At 35.5% G+C, this 7134-nt stretch overlaps 1 pseudogene; it reads left to right on the forward strand.

Moving 5' to 3' along the window:
- The first annotated feature begins 4531 nt into the window (after positions 1–4531).
- Positions 4532–6560, forward strand: LOC129632087 (olfactory receptor 5D13-like; annotated as a pseudogene).
- Positions 6561–7134: the final 574 nt, after the last annotated feature.

Raw genomic sequence — 7134 nt, forward strand, 5'->3', positions numbered from 1 at the left:
TCCTAATACCTCTTTGTGAAAGACTATTTTTTTCCCTGCTAAGCATTTTGTCTAATAGTAATTCTATGTTCATCCATGTGAGAGGAACCACCAAACTTATTCTACAGTGTCTGTAGTGATTCCCTGGTGGCTCAGATGGTAAAGCATCTGTCCGCAATGCAGGAGACCTGGCTTTGATCCCTGGGTTGGGAAGATCCCCTGGAGAAGGAAATGGCAACCCACTCCAGTACTCTTGCCTAGAAAATTCCATGGATGGAGGAGTCTGGTGGGCTACAGTCCATGGGGTCACAAAGAGTCGGGCATGACTGAGGGACTTCATGACTTCAATAACTAAATATGTTGAGAATATTTTCACATGCTTGTTGGACATTTGTAAATTTTGTATCTGATTTGACCTTTTGTCTTTATTCTTTCTTTTCTGTACCTTTTCTTTTCACTTTATTGATAATGTTTTTCATATACAAATATTTTAAATTTTGAGGAAGCTCAATTTAGCAATTTATTTATTTATTGTCACTTATGTTTTTGTTTCCCTATCTAAGAATCTACTGCTAAATTCAAGGCCATGACATTTAAGGCCTGTATTTTTCTTGTAAGAGTTTTATAATTTATGCTCTTTCATTCAGGTCCTTGTTCACTTTCTGAGTTAATTGTTGTATATAATATGAGGTAAGTGTCCAATCTCATAATTTTACTCATGAACACCCAGTTTTCCTGGCATCATTTATTTGAAGAAGAATCTATTCTTTCTCAAACAAATATTAAGAGAATCATAACCTCAGACGCACCATGATGATGCTGAGGTACATTTGGGAGAAATCAGAGCCCATATAGGGCACAGCTACCCAGTCAAAATGTATTTTGAATCTTCCACTAGTGAGAAATAAGCTTGTTGTTATTGTTGTTCAGTCGCTAAGTCATGTCCAAGTCTTTGCCACCCCATGGACTGCAGCATGCCAGGCTTCCCTGCCCTTCACTGTCTCTTGGAGTTTGCTCAAACTCATGTCCATTGAGTCAGTGATGCCATCCAACCATCTCATCCTCTGCTGCCCTCTTCTCCACTAGCCTTCAAGCTTTCCCAGCATCAGGGTCTTTTCCAGTGAGTCAGCTCTTCATCTCAGGTGGCCAGCACTGGAGCTTCAGTTTCAGCATCAGTCCTTCCAATGAATACGCAGGGCTGATTTCCTTTAGGATGAACTATTTTGGTCTTGCTGCCCAAAGAGCACTCAAGTCTTTGCCAGCACCACAATTTGAAAGGACAGTTCTTCGGCACTTTGTCTTCTTTATGGTCCAACTCTCTTATCCATACCTGGCTGCTGGAAAAACCATGGCTTTGATTATATGGACTTTTGTTGGCAAAGTGATGTCTTTGGTTTTTGAATATGCTGCCTAGTTTTGCCATAACTTTCCTCCCATGGACCAAGTTCATTTTAATTTCATGGGTGCAGTCACCATAAGGCAATGATTTTGGAGCCCAAGAAAGTAAAATCTTTCACTGCTTCCACTTCAGCTCCTTCTGCATCAAGTTATTATTATTCTTAACCTGTGTCCTTAAAGCCAAGATGGGTGGTTACTGAAATTAGTGAAAATATCATCCTTTTCATAAACATATTTTTAGAAAACATATCATCCAAAATTTCTTTTTAGATTCAGTAATAAATATAAACATCTGAGAACATTCTATATTTGAAAAGCCAATGGAAGCTGTTTTCTATCAATAGAATCAATAGTGTAAATATAAAATAAAGTTTATAGTACAAATATTGTAAAGTACAAAATAAACAGTATAATTATAGTTTAGCAGCCATATGTTTAGAAACATAAGACTATATATATATATATACCTTCATAAGAAAATTTTAAAAATTAAATATGGATTAATAAAAGATAAATCTATTCTGTATAATTTCCTCTTGTGGATTTATGTATTTTATATCCACATAAAATTTTTTTAAATGGTGTTGTTTATTTCTTAAGATTAAATGAGTAAAGTTTATAATACAAATATCCTAAGTCTTCAGGGAAATAATATACAATCAATATACCACCTGGGACAGAGTTCAGAGTTAAAATGTAATTAGTTGAACTGCAGTCATCAAGGCAGTACTTTAGTTAGGTTCTCTAGTTTTCAGTCATGATGGCATACATTTGTGATCAAGTTTGGTGCCAGAATTTACTTTTCAGGCTTAATCTTACCTTTGGTATCTCTGAGTTTTCCTAACAGGTTGGAAAATCATAAGATACGAAATAATTAATGAAAAATACTGGGCACTTTTACTACCCTTTTCAGGTGTGTTTCTATTAAGTACTAAGCAGCAGCATTGCTAGAGTTCATTAATCTTAGCAAAGAGTTCTTCACTAAATGACTCATAAAATTTCTTCTGTACTTAGGTGAGTTGACTCATGTCTCTTTTGTTTTGCTTAAAAAGAAAATACAAATATCCAGTAATCTTTGTAGGAGACAGACACATGTGTAGAACAAAGTGTCCACAAAGAACCACTTTTTGGCTGAGAAGGTTTATGGAGTTATATTCCAATTCTTTCTTTCAAATAATTTTTATCCTAGTTTTCTCATTGGGTATTCACCATAAAGTTGGAAATGGAGAATTCTCATTTTGGCAAAAGGGAGAATTATAACAAAATGGGCCTTGTCTTCAAGATTTTCCTGTAATTTTCTAGAAATAAAGTGACAGTAACAACCATATTTATAAATAATAGGAATATAACCTACAGTAATTGTGAGTGATAAATATGAAATTTTGTATACAGAGGGGAGGAAACAATGAGTCATGTCTATAAGAGTAGGTGATAAAATAAAGCAAACATCATAAGAAGGAATAAAATGGGGAAATAAATTATAAAGAAATAGGCATGTACTATATAGCAGAGGTTGATAAATCCACCTTCACTAAATAAGGATGTATTAAGTGATAATGAGGTTGAATTTATAGATCCAAGCAGTTTTTGGAAAAGTCATACTGAATAATGTTAATGTTTGCTATTAACATTTATTTGGAATCTTAAAGTCACTGTTATATTAAACAATCATGGAAAATTATTCTCATAATCTTGCACGGGGCATTTTAAATTGAAGGAATGTGGCTGGAATAATATAGTCATAATCAATCTTTGCAGTGCTGAGACCTTACAAACTATTGTTACAGAGGATCTGTTGTGGACACGGTCTTTGGAAGATATCTTTCTTATAAGTTCATCATATGGGAATCAGAGAAAGCTATAGTGTGGTGAGAAAACCTAGAGGAAAATAAGGAAATATGCATCTTAAACCAAGTGATCTAATGAAATTCTACAGTGTTTCTATTGTGTGGCTTCTAGAAGAAGGGATTTCTGCATTGTCTTCCCCAATGTGTCCACCAGTTGATAGATGTCCATGCTTGTGCTGGATTTTCACAAACATATCAGATGTTTGAAATCATAACAATTATTCATAATTCTAATATATAAAAAGGTAAATATCTGTTGTACCATGTATGACAGCATTTGAATTCATTATTAAAGTATCTAGTTCCAATCTAGTGATTTAAAATTTATATTCATATTCTTATCTTACTATAGAGGAAATGCATTGTGATCAGTAGTAATCAAAAAATATTCTGGTGTCCCATTCGAAATAGGTGTTTTCCAGCCATTTTTCTTTGGAAGAACTAAAAACTTAATTCAAAATGGCAGAGTATATATTTGATCCATTCTGAAACCTATATGCTTTCTCCAGTACTTTCACAGTTCTTATTTTTGTCACCAAAATTCCAAAATCTGCTACAATGGGAAAAAAAAAAAGAGTTTTCTGTTCAATATTGTTTCAACTATTATCACAGGAAACATAGCACATATTTTGTTTTGAAACTTCTGATGAATAATACAATTGGCTATGAAGAATACATTTAAATATTTTCAAAATTAATTCAACATAAGTGAAAAAGTTTAGTATGTCTTGTAGCATAGCTCCAGAATGGGTTGAGAACTTGGAATAACTAGGAATATGAAGGGAATTGAAAGGAGATAGAACGAAGAAAATATTATATTAACTGTTTTGCAGAGATGTTACCATTATACAAATTAGCATATAAGTTAATTGTCTCGTAGCTCAGGAGGTGAGGCAGGTAAGAAACTGTGGAACCTAATGACATGTTTTTCTCTAATACATGCAATTGGATTGACATATGATGACATATCATATGTCATATCATGTCATATCATATCTGAGTTTTCACAAAGCTCAGAGTCACGCAAAGACAATGTGTCTTGAAAGCGGCGTCAGATAATGAATTTTATTATTTGAAATAAAGCAGGATCTAATCTGTTTTAGTTCTTTGTTTCTGAAGATCATACACAATGAATATTATTGGCTGTATAATTGACATATAAGTGAACATTAGCATTTGAAATAAAATAGAAGTATAGCATTTACAGAAACATTGTAAACAGAGACCCAGTGAGCTTCACAACACATTTTCTATTCTCTAGCCTATTTCAAAGTTTAGTTTTTACTCTTCTGGATCAACATTGATATTTTGTCCACAGGAACCAAGCAAACCAGAGTGCTGAGGTCACTTTCATTCTCTTGGGCTTCTCAGAATATCATCAGCTCCAGCTGCCCTGTTCCTAGTCTTTCTGACCATCTACAGAGTCACTGTGCTGGGGAACCTGGGCATGATCCTGATCATCAAGTCCAGTTCCACGCTCCACACACCCATGTACTTCTTTCTCAGCCCCTTATCCTTCGTTGATTTCTGTTACTTGACAGTAGTTACACCCAAGCTACTAGAAAACTTGGTTGTGGAAGACAGAACCATCTCCTTCACAGGATGCCTCATACAATTCTTCTTTGTCTGCATATTTGTGGTGACAGAGACATTCCTGTTGGCAGTGATGGCATATGACCGATTTGTGGCCGTTTGTAACCCTCTTCTCTACACCGTTGTGATGTCCCAGAAGCTTTGTTCCTTGTTGGTGTCTGCATTATACTCTTGGAGTATAGCCTGTTCCTTAATATACACATACTTTTTATCAACGTTATCCTTTTGTGGGACTAAGTTCATAAATAACTTTGTCTGTGAGCAAGCGGCCATTGTTGCTATTTCCTGCTCTGACCCTTACATTAACCAGGAGATCATTTTAGTCTCTGCCACATTCAATGAAGTAAGCAGCCTGATGATTATTTTCACCTCCTATGTTTGCATTTTTATCACTGTCTTAAGGATGCCTTCAACTGGGGGGCACCACAAAGTCTTTTCCACCTCTGCCTCCCACCTGACCACCATTACCATCTTCCATGGGACCATCCTTTTCCTCTACTGTGTTCCTAACTCCAGAAGTTCATGGCTCATGGTCAAGGTGGTCTCTGTCTTTTACACAGTGGTCATCCCCATGCTGAACCCAGTGATCTACAGCCTCAGGAACAAAGATGTGAAAGAGTCAGTGAAGAAATTAATCAATATTAAATTGTTCTATGATAAAATGTAAAGCTAGAAAGATTTTTTGAGAGTAAGAGTTTCTCAATAGCAAATCGAATCATGAACCTATTTTAACCTTGCAAGTGACAGGCCAATTTCTGTTCATTATTTTATTTTATTATAGTAACTTGAAAAAAATAAAATAAAATTTCAAATAAAAATAGAAATAAAAGTCTACTTAAACTAAAACTTTGATACAAACATTGAATTGTACTTTTTATTGTGTATAATATCTGACCTTGTATTTTTCCTGGTTAAATTTCAGTTTAATTCAAGTCATGTGAACTGTAGGACTCTTAAAATGGTCTGAAGAGTTATAGCCTACAATAAGGAAGTTTACGTCTTAATGTAAAACTAGTACGTTAAGAGCTACTCAGCATAAAACTCTTAAGTATCTTAAGACTTTATTAGTTCCATAAGAAACACTTTGGCTTTGGAAGATTCCCAGGCAAACAAAGACAAATTTGAAATATATCTAACTTAAATAGTTCATAATGTGGTATAGTTTAAATATAATTGATAATATAACCAGGTATAAAATATTTTCTATGTGCTAGTGCAAGAAAATGATACAAATGTTGGAGATATAATGTATACCTATCACTTGTTTTTCCATATACATCATTGTAGTTGTATATTTTAAAATGTATTTATCTATCTCTTTTACTAGAAATTTTACTTAGATAATTTTCGATTCATTTTAAGTTACAGTATCTTTAAACCAGTTCTCCCATGATAGTATAACAACCAAGAAAATGATTATAATTTAGTGTACAGATTTCAGTAAAGCATTAGCTATTTATTCATGAAAAAGAAACATTTATGAACTCCAGTAGGTTGCAACAACAGCTATTTTTGAAATAGTGACTTTACTGAGGCAGCTCTGCTGATATGCAGCAGGTCACTCCAGCTTCAAGGCTGAGCTAATCAAACCAACTAATCTTCAGTCTACAGACCTGTATGTAAACCATACTCCTTGGACCATTCTTATATTGAAAGCAATCAAGTCCCTGTTTGGGTCTCATATATTAACTGTCCATCACCAACTCCCGGAGTTTACCCAGACTCACTTCCATCGAGTCAGTGATGCCATCCAGCCATCTCATCCTCTGTCATCCCCTTCTCCTCCTGCCCCCAATCCCCTCCTCCCCCCCCCCCCCCCACCGCCCAGCATCAGAGTCTTTTCCAATGAGTCAACTCTTCGCATGAGGTGGCCAAAGTACTGGAGTTTCAGCTTCAGCATCATTCCTTCCAAAGAAATCCCAGGGCTGATCTCCTTCAGAATGGACTGGTTGGATGTCCTTGCAGTCCAAGGGACTCTCAAGAGTCTTCTCCAACACCACAGTTCAAAAGCATCAATTCTTGGCTAAACTCAAAGGCAAGGTTTGAAAAGTTTTGCTTCTTCTTCTTCTTTTTTTTTTTTTTTTAAAGTTTTGCTTCTTGTAGAGCTGTTATGTTCTAGATCAGGGGTATAGGGTGACATGAAGAAGTTGACTCAATATTTGTGCATGTGTGATGCATGCCTTCTCAGTCAGGGCTGACATTGTGATGCCATAGACTGTAACCCCTCAGGCTCCTCTGTTCACGGAATTTTCCAGGCAAGAATACTGTAGTGGGTCACAATTTCCTGCTCCAGGGGAACTTTCCAATGCAGGAATCA

Source organism: Bubalus kerabau, chromosome 17 (genome assembly GCF_029407905.1).
Source record: "Bubalus kerabau isolate K-KA32 ecotype Philippines breed swamp buffalo chromosome 17, PCC_UOA_SB_1v2, whole genome shotgun sequence".
Taxonomy (NCBI): Eukaryota; Metazoa; Chordata; class Mammalia; order Artiodactyla; family Bovidae; genus Bubalus; species Bubalus kerabau.